This window comes from Poromitra crassiceps, assembly GCF_964638095.1.
Source record: "Poromitra crassiceps genome assembly, chromosome: 7".
Taxonomy (NCBI): domain Eukaryota; kingdom Metazoa; phylum Chordata; class Actinopteri; order Beryciformes; family Melamphaidae; genus Poromitra; species Poromitra crassiceps.
The window spans coordinates 17,910,889-17,929,099 of record NC_139628.1 but is presented as its reverse complement, the minus strand read 5'-3'; the positions used below and the strand labels follow the sequence as shown (position 1 = coordinate 17,929,099).

Sequence of the window (18,211 nt, the reverse complement as noted above, 5' to 3'; positions counted from 1 at the left end):
GAGCGTCTGTGGCAAAACAATGTCACTGATGCAAAAAGACAGATCAAACTTTAGAGTGCTGCTCTGCCTGATGTTTTCTTCACCGTGCTCTTGTCAAGTAGAGTTAGAGCTACTTGCTGCAATAGGCTACAGTTCTAAAAAAAAGTGTCAACAGATGTTTCCTGATTCAAACCAGTCTGCCCACTCCCCCTCCCTCTCTCTCTCTCTCTCTCTCTCTCTCGCTCTCTCGCTCTCTCCGCCCTCTGGGTTCATTTCCTCGTTTCCTGGTTAGTCGTTGCGCAGATTATTTTCTCCACCTAAAGATACTTTATAGATATAGCTATAGATATACTGTAGATATAACAGCAGTTGACTGACAGTTTACAGTATATTTTACTCTCCTAAATCTTTGATGTGACTGTGTTACCAGCTACCATTTTCTTATTTAGACTAAAAAGAGGAACTCTCGGCTGTTAAAGGTTTGTCTGAAGTTTACATTCAAAACAACTCAACGCTCTTTGCTAACATGTTTGTGTTTTAGTATGGTGTTAATTTTAAAATAGTAGAAATGGTTCATAATCACTTTAATCAGTTGTGTTGCTTTCTGCCTACAGGTTTGAGGGGAAAAAACTTTGGTTTCCCTCATGCACGAGCTGCCAGATAGGCCTGTTATGAGATGTTTTTGACGATTGACAAAGTTAATAGGTAAGGTTTATCACAAGTTCAACCATGCTTTATTAACAATATTATATTGTTATTATACCATATTATTACATTTTAATGTAATATATATAAGCTATATAAGTATATATGCTATTTAATGTATTATGTGGTTATTTAAGCAGGTTTCACTTCCTGTTCTCGACTAGGCCTAAAACCTGAGGAAGCTAGTTACAATCAGCAACATGATGAGGCAATACATTAAAATACAACAAATGATCAAACAAAGTACAAAGTAAAACAATGTAATCACAAGATAGTAAAATCTCTTGGAATAAAATAGAAGGAATGGACTTTCTGTCACATGCTCCACGTCAGTAAGAGTTTTGATAGGCCGATTTCAGCCATGGGCAGAGGTGGGCAATGCCCACCCAGACATGAGTCTTGCCCACGCAATCAAAAGCTAGGAAAATATGTTTATTTTCACCCCCAGCCAATGGAAAAATTGCACAGAAAATACCAGTAGCGATTCTAGCTTCTGATTGGGTGGGCACTGAGCTTCAGCCCGCCTCCAAAGTCCTCTCGACTCATGTATTGAGAAACACAGAGCTCTGAGAGACAGACTCGACTGTCGCCCTCCGCTGCCCAGACTCAACTGTGGAGAAATGTGTCTGTCAGCAGACCCCTACCCAAAGACACGCCCCAAGCAGTAGAGAACCAATCGGCGATTATTATTCTTCCACACACACCATGGTGACTTTTCTAGGAAGTTGGAAATCATCTTTCTCTCAGTTTGTGAATGCTGTGCTGTAGCGAAAGCTCATAGCTTGACGTACATTACATTACATTAATTTACTTCATCCAAAGCGACTTACAACACTCTTGCAGCTGCTGTGCGTTCATGATGTATCGGTTTCTTATACCAAAGCCCCGTGCTGCTTCTGTCTCTAGCGATGCTGCTGCACATCAGCAGAGGCTCCAGATAACGTTAGAGCTCCTGTACCATCCACAAGCACTGCTGCTCCGACTCCTGTACCCAGGGGCGGAGCGACCCTATCAGCCCAGAGGGGGCGAAGCTCTTAGGGGGGCCCCATAAAAAAAAAAAATGTTTTGAAGGCCGCAGGGCCAGTTCCAGAACAAGATGACTAGGGGTGCATCCTAGATAGGAAGGGGTGCAGATGCCCGGCCTAAGGCCGGGCCAATTTGACATGTTATTTTACTAAAAATAATGCATTTAACCATCATTTCAAGTAGAATGATACCACCCAAGCAAGAATATTTCAAGTGTTTCAAGTGCTTTACTGAAATATTTGGACCATATAATGATAATACAATTATCTCAACCTTAAAAGGTTACATATAGGTGCCAAAAAGCCATAAAATCACATCACAAAAGAACAAAGAAAAACAACAACTATAATTCAAGTTTAAACAGTAAGTGTGCAGCTGTAGCATTTATAAAAAAGTTTTATTTTTTTTTACTTTTCAACTGAGCATGCAGACAATTAAAATAAGGGTGCAATGCATGCTTTTGCACCCCCGTAGAACCGGGCCTGGCAGGCCGCGAAGAAAAATGTGCCTTTTTTGCATGTTTGAATCGGTTTTAGCCATATTTAGTGGAATATCTCATTTTAAACACACCAATGTTATTGTCTATTGATTGAATTCCTCTCAGACTCACACCACCGACTTTATTAAATAAAGTTATTTTAAGTCACAACTGTAAAATAGCTGATAGCCCCTATATCCGAAAACACAATTTGTCACTCATTGAGCCAAGTAATATTATGTCCAAGAAAGACTACAGTGAAGCCACTTTACAGACAAGCTTGTTCTGAAGAAGAAAAATAAAAACACAGGTTGCCAGCCGGGCCGGTGGCCTGGCCTGCAAAAAAAAAAAAAAAAAAAAAAAAAAAAATTTGATGGGCCCCCCTGACGAGTGGGCCCGTGGCGGCCGCACCCTCTGCCCCGGCGTACGCTCCGCTACTGCCTGTACCAATCGTGCATTCCTTTAAACTGGGAACTGGTCATCTTACCGGTTCAAAGTTCATGAGCTGGGACGTGACGTCACTAGAGCTGGTATTTCCCATTCCAAACTCGTAGGAGCCTCAGCAGCCCCAACCTCAAAAATCCAAGATGGCTGATCCGCGCAACAACAGTAGTTATAATCATATAAATGCTATTTAGCACTTCTGTCTTGTTTGTGTCTCGTTAAGTCAGCTGTGTAGTGTTATGTAGAAACCAGTAGAAGCAGCTTGTATAGTTGATCAGCTTTATTGTCAGGCGGACAACATAACACCGGTAGGCGACTGACTGCAGTTGACATGGAGCAGGCTGACGGCGCACCCAGATGACGTCACTCTCTGGTATCCCTACGCATTGCGCGATATCAAATAGTACCATTACAATACATCTTCCTTTCTTTGAGTCTTTAAGACATATGTACAAAATGCATTATACTGTATGAATTACTGTTTACAGTCAAATTATAGATAACTGCTCCATAAACAAAACCTTGTCGCCATGAAACATAAATTCACCAACTTCTAGATTACCATTATCTCTTTAGGCATGAACATTGCCTTTCCTTTTCTTTTCTTTTTTTTTTCTTTTTTTTACTGACCATCAACAGATTTGTGAATAGAACACACAGAACATTTTTTTTTTTTTTTTTAACAGAACAGTCCCATATGCTCTTCCTTCTTCGAGACGGTTGTTTCACTTAGGACAGTCTTTGATGAAATAGACTTGTGAATTATTCCAAACTAAGGTGATCTGGGCAGACTTCCAGATAATCACCACATAGCTGCAGTGGATTATTATGCCACTCTCAATGCAGGCTATGTCAACTATGTCACATATTCCCCGTATCTGTCCGGTGGCTTCACATGTCTGCCACTGGATGTGATGTGTGTAGGAGTTGATGGCATACTGACTGGAAGTGTGACAGGAGGTGGATCAGCATCTGGAACCGGTGATTGTGATGCTCCATCACACTCACTGTGTTCTTCTCCACCCTCCTCTGAAGCCTCTGGACTGCCGAGGATTGGTCTCAGGTGGCGACGGTTCCTGCGTAGTACTCCCCTGTCCGTCTGAACCAGGTATGACCTCGGCGAGTCACACCTTTCAACGACAGAAGCTGCCTTTGTCCATCCTCGCTCGTTCTCCAGCTTCACTGCAACGGGGGTCCCGGGCTGGAGCTCTGGTAGAAGTCTGGCGTTGTGCCTGTTATCGTAGGCACGCCTGTAGCGCTGTTTCGCCCTCTCATCAACCTGCCTCACATGCTGGAGATCCGGCCATGCAGGTTGCAGCTTAGCCTCCAGAGTAGGAACTGTGGTGCGGATTTGCCTGCCAAGCATGAGCTGAGCAGGGCTGGCACCTGTGGCCTGCAGTGGGGTCGCTCTGTATATCATGAGGGCTAAGAAAGGATCAGTCTGTTTCAGGATTCGTTTTGCTGTCTGTACAGCTCTCTCAGCCTCACCATTTGCTTGTGCATAGTGAGGGCTGGTGGTGACGTGTCTGAAATCATACTCCTGAGAGAACTGCATGAACGCTCTTCCTGAAAATTGGGGACCGTTATCCGTGATCAGTTCATTTGGGGAGCCCCATCTAGCAAAGATGTTCTTCAGCTTAGCTCTGGTGGTCTCCCCTGACATATCTTTGAGGTAGGCTACCTCGATATACCTTGAAAAGTAGTCTACAACTACCAAGTAGCTTTGCTTATTCAGTTCACATATGTCAGCTGCTACTCTCTCCCATGGGCGGCTGGGCAGCGGGGTAGTGATCAGAGGTTCTCTATTCTGAGTGGGTTTTGACTCCTGGCAGTGTCTACATGTGCTGACCATTTCCTGAATCTCTCTGCTTATTCCCGGCCACCACACACTACACCTAGCCCGCTCTCTGCACTTCATGATGCCCTGATGCCCATCATGTATGCGCTGTAAAATATCTGGCCTCATCTGTTGTGGCACTACTATTCTATCATTGTACAACACTAGCCCCCCTGATGTTGTGAGGTGCTGTCTGGAGGCGTAGTAGGCCTTTACCTTATCTGGCACCTTAACTGCATATCTGGGCCACCCTGTCATCACGTAATGTTGGACCATCTGCAACTCTGTGTCCTGTAGGGTCTGCTGCTTGACCAGGTCAAGCTTGGTTGGGGAGATAGGCCATGCCTTGTGGACTGCTTCCTCATAGGCCTGTATCTCACTGGTCAGCTCTGCTATTTCCTGTGCCACAGCTGCCTGGGGATGCCTAGAAAGGGCGTCGGCTATAACTAGCTCTTTCCCTGGCACATATTCAGCTGTGGGGTTATAGCGCATCATACGTAGCAGTAGCCTCTGACACATTATGGGCACTAAATTTAGGTCCTTACAGTTTATTAGAGGAATAAGGGGCTTGTGATCGCTCTGCAGGGTAAAGGAGTCTAGGCCATAGAGGTATCTGGAAAACTTCTCACAAGCCCAGACTGCAGCAAGGCACTCTTTCTCAATTTGCGCATAGCGCTGTTCAGCTTTTGAGAGTGTCCTGGAACAGAAACTCACGGGTTTCAACTGACCATCATGTTTCTGTAGTAGAACTGCTCCTAAGCCATAACTACTAGCATCTGCGCTAACGACAGTGGGCTTAGTCACATCATAGAACGCTAGCACAGGGGACTCTGTAACGAGTTGTTTCACCTTCTTGAATGCTTCCTCTTGCACTGCATCCCAAGTCCATGTAGCATCATTTTTCTGTAGGTCGTTGAGAGGTTTGCTAACCTCAGACAGGTTTGGTAGGTACCTGCCGAGATAGTGGATCAATCCCATGATCCTCTTCAGGTCGGCGACGTTGTTCGGTGGTTCTAGCTCAGTGACGGCTTTGACCTTAGCCTTGTCTGGACGAGTGCCGTGCTCATCGATGTAATGGCCAAGGTAGTTGAGTCGTCGCTGGCGTAGGAGGCATTTGTCACGGTTTAACTTCAACCCTGCAACTTTGAGAGTGTCCAGGGTTTTCTGGAGCCTGTCTTCATGCTCCTCTGGAGTGTCTGAAAAGATGAGGATATCATCCATATAGACGGCTACACCTTCATGATCCTTCAGGAGCTCTGTCATTTCACGTTGAAATATTTCAGGTGCACTTGTGATTCCGAATGGTAGTCTATTGAAATAGTACCTACCAAAGGGGGTTATGAATGTGGTAAGTTTGGCGCTCTCACTGTCTAGCGGGATTTGCCAAAACCCGCTAGCGGCATCCAAAAGAGAAAACACCTTAGCACCTGCAAGTCTGGGTAAAATGTCATCTATAGTGGGGAGGACGTATTTCTCCCTCTTCACAGCCTTATTAAGCTTCTTAAGATCCACACATATTCCTATCTGGTCTTTGTTCTTTTTGGGCACAGCCACCATCGGTGCACACCACTCCGTTGGCTCTTTGATTGGCTGTATCACTCCACTCGCTACCATACGTTCTAGTTCTATCTTCACCTTCGGGACCATAGGCACAGATACGCGCCTAGCGGTGGCCACGCTGTAGGGTATGGCATCCTCTTTCAGAGCGATTTTGATTGGCTTTATGTTCAGCTTACCAACCTCAGCTGGATAGGGATCTTTAACTCATTCACCGCCAATGACGTCTTTGACGTGTTATCAGAAATAGCCCTCCCCGCCAATGACGTGTTTGACGTGTTTTTGTTTTTATTACTGCAGGGCGTATTTCAAACACTTACCCAGCCTCTGACATAGTATCATGTCCCTAGCATCTAAGGCAACACGTGAACAAACACATACCGCAGCTGTTGTTTTGAAATTGAGCAAGAGGAAAAGCAGAAAACGGGTAACGCTTCCTTGTGCAGACAGGAGAAACGCCATTGAAACGCGCCTCGGCGCGCTGCACGAGCTGGAGTCGCCTTCCTCTGTGCCAGCCCGGAGAAAACGGGAGAAAGTAATCAAGAGATGTGTTTGATCATCGGAGGAATGAGGAAATGATCGATCAGTTTGCGAGGGCGGTGAGGACGTGTTGAATAGCCGAGGGGAAAACGGGAACGATTTCAGGGAGGATATGACAGGGAGACATGGACGAGGACGGGTGGACCAGAACATAAACAAAATAAACACACAACAGCAAGGCACAAGGCAGAAGCGGCTGCGGCAGTCACAGCAGCCCGCTGTCCTTTCTCAAGAGCTATTCAGTTGGTTCATGAAATCGCTGGGCTGCGTGCCCTCCAGTGTTGCTCCTGGCCAATCCCAGCGCCACAGGGCGTGGTTATTGCTTATCCTATGTGGGGTTAGAAATCTAAAAGGGGGATCGTGTGTGTGTGTGTGTGTGTGTGTGTGTGTGTGTGTGTGTGTGTGTGTGTGTGTGTGTGTGTCTGTCTGTCTGTCTGTCTGTCTGTCTGTCTGTCTGCACACTCACTCACCGAGTAAACTGTATTGTTGAATGTAAAAAAAAAAGCACTTCATGTGTATATATATATATATATATATATATATATATTTTTTGTCATTTGTGTCCTAACGAATAATATTTACATGTCTGATGTCAATACAGTTCAAAATAAAAGAATTGAGAGTGAGTTCTGCCTGAGATTGTGCCCTTTTACAAAAATTGCCTTTTCTCCTGTTTATTTTCTCAGGGAGAGCTTTTGGGTAGAAAACAGGGTGTATATAAATGGCTATAAGTAGAGTACAGAACATGCTAAAAGCTCACTTTTTTTTTCCTGGTGAACCCAGAGACGTACATCATTTTGAGGTATTGCAAATCACTCTGGTGCTAATAGATAATTTACTGTGGGTCTTGAAAGATGACCAACAATTATGAAAATCTTTGGCCTGTGCTAAATATTGGCAGTCCTAAACTGGCGGTGAATGAGTTAAGCTGCTCTGTGCTTTTGATTTCCTCTATTCGCTTAACCAAGCCCATAGCGATGGCTACATTACGACTCAGCAGGTGGCTGCCATGTGACCCTTTCATCACATTCACTTTAAATCTGAACTTTTTCTCTTTCCACCTCGTAGTAGCTGTGAAGTGGCCCATACAGTTCACCTTACCCCCTGGGCTCTCTAGTCTACTCAATGGGGATTTTAGTTGTGGCTTATTTATTAGCTGGTTAAACGTCTGTTCTAATATGACACTTGTGTCTGCTCCTGTATCGATCTTAAAGGCTATCTTCATACCTTGTATAGGCAATCTCACAGTCCATGCATCGTTTGAATCGTCCACATCTGTGATTTCTCCTAGGAAAAGTGCTTGGCTGTCATCTTCGTCCTCATAGGGTGTAGTAACTTCGTTGACCACACGGGACCGACACACCACAGCGAAATGTCCCCGTTTTCCACAGTTGCGGCATTCAGCATTACGTGCAGCACAATTATCTTCCCTGGTATGCACTCGTCCACATCTGTTGCATTTGCGTCCAGGTTTGTTCACATAATGTCCTTGTTGTGCCGTGGCCCCTGTAGCCTGTCCATATCCGTGCCTCTCTTTGTCCTTGTATGGCGCACGCTTGGATGCTACTTCACTCACTTGCGCACAGTTAGCATTAGCTCCTTGCTCGCTAATATGCTGCTTCACTTGCTCTGATCGCCTCACTAGCTCTACCGCTTTGCTGAGCGTCAAGTCAGGCATTAGCTGTAGCTTCTCTGATAGCTCTTTATCCAGTATCCCTATGACTAACCTGTCGCGGATATTTTCATTCTTAACATCAGCAATGCCAAACGCACAGGTGTCAGCTAGCTCGTGCAGGCTTCTTATGTACTCTTCTGCCGTTTCCGCCGGCTTTTGAGTACGCTGATGGAAGCGGGCTCTTTCGTGAATCGTGTTCACTTTCGGCACAAAATAATTGTCCAACATTGCCATGACAGCCTCATAACTGTTTTCTTGTTCCTCGTCTTCAAACGTGAACGTTTTATATATTTGCTCGGCTTCTTTTCCCAACGAATAGAGCAGTGTACACACTTGTACCTCGTCTTCCTCTTTGTTGAGCTTCGTTGCTATCCTGTAGCGATGAAACCTTTGCCGCCACTCTGGCCATTGTTCTGGGCGAGAGAAATTAAAGTTGTCAGGAGGTGGGAACTTTGCCATCCTTAGTATCTTCTGACACCATGTAGTGTTATGTAGAAACCAGTAGAAGCAGCTTGTATAGTTGATCAGCTTTATTGTCAGGCGGACAACATAACACCGGTAGGCGACTGACTGCAGTTGACATGGAGCAGGCTGACGGCGCACCCAGATGACGTCACTCTCTGGTATCCCTACGCATTGCGCGATATCAAATAGTACCATTACAATACAAGCTGTACACACAGCACGGCCTACTTCTATCTGTATGGACATGAGGCTGCAGTCAGTGTTTGTATGCGCAAAATGCAACGAAATGCCTTGTTATCAACTGTTATTGCTAACAATGGCTAGCCTGGCTAGCGAGTGTATCTGACCAGTGAACAGTGAACTTCCCAGCTCAACTTTTCTGCAAATGGAATGCTAACAAAACGGATGTGACGTCATTTAGCCTCCACATCCCAGTTATTTTCCAATAAAGGAACGCACAACAAGCCCTGCCCCAATGAAGCTCCCTCCCTCGGCTCCCTCAGCCTCACCTGACGGAGGAGTTAGCGACTAAATGGCGATGCACCATCCCAGCCAATACTAACTAACTACCCAAAGCGTGCATATGGTGCTATATCATGATCATTCAATCCTGCCTGGTACCGCACACGACCATGGCTGGAGTACTCTGTTGTGCGGGATGCATGCTTTTGTTTCCCCTGTCGAAAATATGTCCAAGCCAATGAGAAGGACGAATGTTTTTACCTCGCGATATGTCATTACGCACAGCCTTGCCACGCCAGGACATCAAATTATGCTGCTAAAATTGGGTAATAGCAGATAATTCAGTGAGGCAATTAACTATAACTGACTGAGAAACTTTTATCACATCGCAAAGAGGGAAATTAATTGAGAAAACTTGTTGGACAATAGAGACACTGCGTAACGCGTCATCATTCAGAAGCCACGCCCAAGACGGGGGAAAACAGAAACCCCCCCTCCAATCCTGGCGTTCTCCTATGTCGCGTGCATGGTTGCGTGTTGCACAAAAATATCGTATATACGGAAGATGAACACTCCAACTTACTTCCTTGACAGCTAGATCCACATTTTTCTTCTCGCCAATTCTCAATGGCTTCCTTGTTTTGCTCAGGAGTACAACAAAACTTTAATTGGCAATTTTTTACATTTGTTGTCTGCGCAGCCCACCACACAACAGCTTTAACTATGTTTAATTCAAGGAAAAGAGACACTGCATGAAATAGGCCACGCCCATCACGGGGGAAAAGCTCCGTTCATTTCCACACACCAGCGTCATTTTCCTTTAATTAAACATAGGTAAAAGCTGTTGTGTGTTGGGCTGCGCAGACAACAAATGTAAAAAATCGCCAGTTAAAGTTTTTTTGTAGCCTACTCCTGAGCAAAACAAGGAAGCCATTGAGAATTGGCGAGAAGAAAAATGTGGATATAGCTGTCAAGGAACTGAAGTAAGTAAGTTGGAGTGTTCATCTTCCGTATATACGATCTTTTGTGCAACACGCAACCATGCACGCGACATAGGAGAACGCCAGGATTGGAGGGGGGGTTTCTGTTTTCCCCCGTCTTGGGCGTGGCTTCTGAATGATGACGTGTTACGCAGTGTCTCTATGGACATAGGCTATTTACCCAGCGAGCATTTTTAGGTTGAAAAGACGTTTAAAGGGGCCATATTATGTATTTCTTAATTTTGTATCATATATTGTTACAATCTTGGGTGGTCATATTAAACGTAGGCTAAGCTTCAAATGAATAGGTGAAGGTGTTTGAATGATACTACCCTTCCATGAAGTCTCATAGACGAGAGGAGATGGATTTGTGCGAGAGCCATTATAGTCCTAGGTGACGTCATGTAGGACTTGTTACCATGGTGATGCCAAGCATATCCCAGGCCGGCGGCGCGCGCGCCCTAACCTTCACCCGTCCGTCCGCCCCTCCCTTCCTGTTCTGACATTGCTCCAGACACTGCCGACAGTAACGCTGCTACTTTCCACTCGTCTCGGCCGTATCTGCCTTTCACTTTATTTGTGTTTATCTGAGTATCTAGTATTTCCTGATAGAAGTCCTGGTTAAAAGCTGGAGCGTTAGCTTGTAAGCAGTGTCCAGTCGTTTAAAGTCAGTGAGTTTTCTTGTTGCCTTGCCAACCTAACCCTGCGTCACCAGGCTCTCTCCAACCTGGCTGTCTGGGACAACACATGGTGGCTATATGGACGTGAGGAAGGTGCTCTATTTGACATATTGAACGGAGCTATTTTTTTCCTGTAATGTCAGGGATGTGGATTCCACAGGTCGTTTGATCGTCACACAGCCTCTTGAATTTTAGAATTTTTCCACATTTAACAGGAGGTGGAGTTAGGCTCAGAAGACGGGAGAAGTAATACATGAACTAGTAAAGGTTATGGTGAAGGATGCTGAATAATCTTTTTGGTGAAAAGAAAAAAAAACGTGTGGCTTTGCTGGTCTGCCGACTGCACAGCACCATCACGTGTTGAGGTGGTGAGAGTCAGATGCACCAGAGCTGCTTACTTTGAGATCACATTGTGAACCCATGAAGGGGGGGAGGAAACATGAGCCGTCTGTGGCAAAACAATATCACTGATGCAAAAAAAGTGAGCACAGATGTTTCCTGATTCAAACCAGTCTGCCCATTCCCCCTCCCCCTCCCTCTCTCTCTGTCTCTCTCTCCCCTTTCTCTCTCTCTCTCTCTCTCTCTCTCTCTCCGCCCTCTGGGTTCATTTCCTTGTTTCCTGGTTAGTCGTTGCGCAGCTTATTTTCTCCACCTAAAGATAGTGTAACAGCAGTTTACTGACAGTATATTTTACTCTACTGACTCTTTGATGTGACTGTGTTACCAGCTACCATTATCTCATTTAGACTAAAAAGAGGAAATCTCGGCTGTTAAAGGTTTGTCTGAAGTTTACATTCAAAACAACTCAATGCTCTTTTACAACATGTTTGTGTTTTAGTGTGTTCATGTTAAAATAGTAGAAATGGTTCATAATCAGTTGTGTTGCTTTCTACCTTTCCCTCATGCACGAGCACTGCCAGATAGGCCTGTTAATAGTTAAGTTAAGTTAATAGGTAAGGTTTATCACAACTTCAACTATGCTTTATTAACCATATTATATTGTATTATACCATATTAATACATTTTAATGTAATATAATGTAGGCTATATAAGCTATTTAATGTATTATGCTAGTTACAATCAGCAACATGATGAGGCAATACAGTAAAATACAACAAATGATCAAACAAAGTACAAAGTAAAACAATTTAATCACAAGACAGTAAAATCTCTTGCAGTAATAAGATGGAAGGAATGGACTTCCTGTCACATGATCCACCTCAGTAAGAGTTTTGGGCTGCGTTCCGATCGGCTAGTAGTTCCCTGCAAAGTGGTCCGTGGACTGCACAGGGTATTCAGCTATATTACTTAACATGGCTGAATACCCTGTGCAGTCCACTTCGAAGGATCCCCTCTGGTCTGCTGTTTAGTTGACTGTAGATTGTGTGGTTAATGTCTCCATCTAGTGGACATAGTAGAACTACTTCACCTGATCTGTGGTGACTCTGCGTCTGCCCTGAGGGTTCTGGCCTCTGTCGTTACACTATAGATGAGACTTGTTTACCCTGAAGTTATGAGGCCGCACCCTCACATCAAATTAACACAGATACAGGACTGACAAAGGAGAGTATTAAGCAGAGTCTGTCTCTCTCTCTCTTTCTCTACAGATGAAGGCAGACATTCTCTGTCTCTGTGACTTGATGCTGTAAATTCACCAGGAGAACATCTTCCAAGGTAATGCTGACTACATTTGTCTTTGTTTACTGATTGTTTGTTGTCTGGCAACATGTGAACAAACTTCTGTCTTTTTATATCTGTACTGTAAGGAGGTCTCGCTTGAAAGAGGATCTTCCTGCTTAAAGGAAAACAATATTGTTAGATGAATACACTATCATGTTGTATGTTATGGCTGTATGTTGACTTTTGCAAGATTAACTGCTGTAGTATTTCAAATCATGAACCTGCTATTTGCAGATGGCGTTCATCTATATATAATAAGAGATGTGTCTGTGTGTGTGTGAGCAGAATTTCGGCCGGCCACAGCTATGCCGCTTTACGTGGCATCGGGCTGAAACTTTCAGGGGGTGCAAAGAGCCCCTGTGCGGTAGAGAGCTGCAAACCCGAAGGTACCCTCGCGGGCTCGGGCCTGCCAATACGGGCCGAGGCCGGGCTTGTTTTTTATTTATTTTTAATTAATAGGTCTGGGTTGTATTACTCGCTTGATTTTACACAGCAGAGCACAGTCAGACAAAGAGGAGGAGTGCACAGACACTCCCCCAGCCACAGTCACACACAGACCCTCACGTGACGTTACGTTAGTCTGCCAGTCATACTCATGTCATGACATGTAGCTTTCCGCTCAGTCAGCGACAGACAGCGTGCTGTGTCAGTATGTAAAAAAAAAAAAAAAAAAGCCGTGTCTGCCGTGTCCGTCAGTGTACAGCTCCCGAACAGAGAGAGAGAGAGAGAGAGAGACAGAGAGAGAGTCAAATAGAGAGAGAGGCTGCAGGAGCAGGACGGCCGCGCACAAGCAGCTGAGGAACAGAGAATGAGAGATGTGTCATTATATCATAATATTGGCTTCGGGCCTCGCAACGGGCTCGGGCCAAGTAATTTCATACAGTGGCGTCAGTTCATTAAAGGCCAAGGTATGGCAAGTCCCGCGGTGGGGGGGGGTTCAGGGGGTGTTTCCCCCCCTCACTTCAAGATTTTTTGTGAAATCAGTTGTGCAATAGACAATTTTCATGAGTTGTTTCTATGTAATTAATTTATATGACATAATGTCAACCTTATAAGGTTAACTAAGGAGACAACTACAGTATAAGTAGTAAACATTTTCTTTATTCTAGTCACTGTAAAACTAACATAACAAGTGCATTTTATGAATGCTGAACAAATGTGCACTGCAGGGATGCAGACCCATGGACAGTGAAAAAGGTGACAGCAGGGCACTGCAGGGCAGACATAAAACCACTGAAAAACCATTCACTTTTAGTGTCCGATTTTGGAATGAAAAAGGGGTCTGTCACCTGGTGACTAGTTTGCATTCCTGGCAGTGTTAAATAGCTGGCTTACTTCACAATCGCGGGTGACATTAAGTCTGGTTTTTTACTAAAATAATATATAGAACATGTTTGTATTGACATGACATGCACTTGTTCATGAATATGTTACATTTGAATAAACAGTGGTATGGCATTTATACAGTGTGTAGTGGAGAGAACAATGGACTAGGTTCTAGTAAGGGGTTTGTCACCAACTTCAACGCCGGTGTCGTCGGCCAGGACTCCACTTAAAAGCCTCCAGGTATGAGGAATAAAAAGCTGAGAGAGGATGGTGTTTCTGTCTTTCTTTACTGGCACTGTGCAGCAAACATAAATAAATCCCATTAATATCCCCATCTGCATAAATATACTATTACTGATCCATAACATTAATTATAACAGGATGAAATCAAATGGCTACAATTATACTCCCCTTACTATTACAGAGCCAGAAATAAATGCCATTCACTTATTAACAGGTTTCCACAAACATATTAGCTACTGGTCATTTATAACTCACGTTTCACTAGTGAGGCTTTTATTGTGAAAATCCACACTTCCTGTTGTAGTTAACTATCTTAGCTTAACCTCGATATAAACGCAGGCATTAATAATCACTTCGGGAGGCTTGCTCCATAATAAAACATTATTCCACACAATACCAACAACAGGTAATGAATAATATAACATAAGAACATGTTCAGGACTCGACATGACATATTTAACCGACGTGCTGCGTCGGGGGCTGTCAGGTGAGAGGACTAGGATCATTAATTAGCGCATTTTTTTTTTTTGGCCAGAAGCCAAGGTATGGCGGCCGCCATATCTTGCCATACTGAATTGACGCCCTTGATTTTATAACTCATCCGGGCCGGATCGGGCACGGGTCTGCATGTCACGGGCCGGGGAGGGCTAAGGCAGAGATTTCAGGCCCGCGCAGCTCTCTACCGTGCGAGTGACCTGACAGAGCCGGATTTAATTAGGTGATTGCGCTAATTACCGAATGATGTGATGTCATCAATGATGACATCATCAGTGATGACGTCATCAGTGATGACGTCATCCGTGATGTCATCCGTGATGATGTCATCCGATCCGGATGTCATAGAACAGGCGAGAGAGCAGGCGAGGCCTCATAGCGGCCGAGCTGCGTATGTGACGTGCAGTGGGCGAGCTGCAGAGCAGGCGAGGAATCGTTGCTAGTATAATGAAGTTGAAGTTGTGTGTCTGTATCACACTGCATGAAAAACCTGCTTTCCGGGCAAGTAAATGACTGAGTGCTCAATATGCAGACACTATGTGGTACTTTCCCCCCACTTTTCCTGTCCAGCAAAAACCAGTAAACATACCAGCTTTTCACACCCACGGGCCCATTCAATGGGCCCATGGCCGGGGACACTTAACATTCAGAGGGCATTCAATGTGATCACTCCAATTATCAGTTTGGAGACAGCCAGGCTCATAGCCATTGGCTCAGGGCTGATCTATAGAACCAATCGGTTGATTGTATTTGTAGCTGTTTGTAGTTTTCATCCAATGAATACCTTACCATGGCCAGGGGCGACATCCACTGGGACAGCCCCTGGCCATGGGAAGGCATTAATTGGATGAAAACTACAAACAGCTACAAATACAATAAACCGATTGGTCCTATAGATCAGCCATGAGCCAATGGCTATATAGGACAGTGAACCCCCCCCCCCCCCACCCCCCATTATTAATTAAATTAATTTCATCATAATAAATTGTGTGTACATAATCCTACATAAAAAACTGCACTTACTGTTGTACTGTTATTGTTGTTACCCTATAAGGCAGAGGTGCTCAAATTATTTCCTATGAAGGACCAAAATGAATCTGGATGGATGGCTGTGTTCATGTTATGTGAAATTACATTAAATTAATTTATTTCATACACCATTTACATTCTAAATCTAAAGTATGTCTTCTATTTTCATGTATTCAAGTATAAGTAATATTGGTATTTTCCACACTGCAATATTGAGATGAATGTATTGGGAGAGAGGAAAAATATATAATTCGAGAAATATGTTGAAAAGCTTAAGCTTTAATATAAACCACACTGCACTGCAAACAGAAAATATGAAAAAAAAAAAAAAAAAACACAGGGGTCCTTCCCCAAATTCAGTAAATGACATGTCATGACATGACATGTACGTTCAATAAATGACAACACTCGAAAAGAATGGGCCCTATCTCCCGACAGGCGCTATCCCCTAATAGGGCTTGTGCACCTGTTTGCACACCTGTTAAGGCAGGGAAGATAGCAGTCCGCCTTGCACCGTCCGTAAGGTGTTATGCCTAGTTTTGCACCCCAGCGCCGGCCCATCCCCACCTCACGGGAGCATATTGTAATGATTTATACAGAAATGTAACTGTTTAAAAGTGATATAATTGTCTGGTAGACGTGACCTCCCTGATTTCTAAGACAGATTTCTAAAACAACCCGAAATATGTTGGGAATGCAATTCTCGGCCGAGATGCGGAAACGTTCACGGCACGAGTCGCAGACGCAAATTAGAGCCGTGCCAAAATCATCTGCGCCCCAAAATGACTGCGCAAATGGGATTTGGGCGGTCTTAACTACCAGAATTATTCACCGGCGTGGCCAGGCAATGCTACGTCAATCAAAACCAATCAGATTCCCGTCTCGCAATGGCTGTTTGCGCGAGGCATGCAATATGCTATAATTCTCTCCATGCGTAATAGAGTGTACTCACTCGTGCGAGGACAGAGAGAGCTTATTGACAGATCGTCTGTGGTGCCAACGACCCTCCAGCTTATGAACGTAAATAGCCTATGTCCTTTGTCCAACAAGTTTTCTCAATTCATTTCCCTCTTTGCGATGTGATAAAAGTTTCTCAGTGAGCTGATTGCCTCACTGAATTATCTGCTAATACCCAATTTTAGCAGCATAATTTGATGTATTGGCATGGCAAGGCTGTGCGTAATGACATATTCAAAAGGAATTCCACTTTCCACTGCGCTGCACTGCACGGAGATTATGGTGCGCAACCCAGCGCAGCGAGGTATTTGCGCCTAAGAGGTCCTTTTCAAAGCTCTTAGCGCAAAGTAATTGCACGCTGCTAACAATAGCATAATGCCATCTATCCCACATTTTAGCGCTGAAATGCCTGCTTTGGCATGGGGCAGCCAATGTCCAGTACAATTATCACAGGCATGCACTTGTGTCCGCCCTCAATTTGCATTGCGCACGGTGTTAAACGAGCGCAAACGCTAAATTAGCACTTTTGGGCAGATAGGGCCCAATGTCACTCCACACACAGCTTTTTGGGCAGCGCAAGCGGGCTTTGTCCAGTCTAATGTCCAGTGCCGATGCTCGTGAACGCTTTATCGCGCTGGACATAATCCTAGGTTCCGACCTAGCCTTGTTTTTTTATTGACCAGGTCTACTTTAAATGTCTTTTTGCATCTGGTTAAACTTTTTGGGGGTTGAAGTCTATCCGAAAATGGTCCCTGTAGACGCGGTGGGCAGGGTGTCATGTGGGAGGCTGGGTGCTCAGGAATGGTGTCCATCTATCCTGAATCACAGCACACAACTCACTGAGCTCCTGGCTGCGAAAAGATGGACACCGCACAATCCATCCATCGACGCCGTCTACACTGCCATCCTCTTCATCAGACATAAAAGCCTGACAGATGCCCCTAATAATAAAGTTGAAGTTATGTGTCTGTGTATCATGGGTCGGAAATTAGCAGGAATGCCAGCAAAAATGCCAGCAATAAATAAAATAAAATTGCCCTTGGATTTGGGATGACGGGGGCTTTTAATGCCCCCATAAAATAAAGAGTTAACTTTCTGTATTCTAGCATTACGGCAATTTGCAGTGTCGGATTTGGTGCAATTTGGACAGGGATGTTCAATATGAATAAACTAAACGAGCGAGTAAACGGAGGAGCAGCGAGGGCTCTTTGATGTAGGCACCGTCACATCACAGCAGGGTGGGGCTTCAGGGCTCTGACTGGCCGGGGGTGCAAGCCCCGCTCGGTTGAACTGCATGATAATGACTAATGAGCACACGGTAGGAACACAGAGTAGCCAATAGGAGCTTAGACACTATAGTCTTGCTGAAGCGTGTATGCAGAATGCTACTGTATCGATACGGCATGCTGTGACGTGTGTCTGCGTAGCCTACGTGGTCACACGTTGCTGCTGTTTAAGCTGGTAAAGTGTCAAAAGTAAAGTGGTTCCAGTGTTTTCTAGTGTTTCAGCTCAGTGTTCAAGTGGCTGATTTAAGTGTTGATCAGAGTGATGGTCTGTGGGTAGAAACTGTCTTTGTGTCTGGTGGTTTTGGCGTACAGTGCTCTGTAGCACCTGCCAGAGCGGAGGAGTTCAAACAGATCATGGCCAGGGTGA

The 18,211-nt window shown here is 44.6% G+C and overlaps 1 protein-coding gene across 1 annotated transcript in view; it reads left to right on the top strand.

Moving 5' to 3' along the window:
* The first annotated feature begins 388 nt into the window (after positions 1-388).
* LOC310780022 (protein NLRC3-like) overlaps positions 389-18,211 on the top strand; it is a 64,253-nt gene continuing 46,430 nt past the window's right edge. Inside the window, exons 1-3 of the mRNA XM_083640556.1 lie at positions 389-458; positions 594-684; positions 12,436-12,502. The gene's annotated coding sequence lies outside the window, so the exon portion shown is untranslated. The remainder of the gene's footprint in view (positions 459-593; positions 685-12,435; positions 12,503-18,211) is intronic.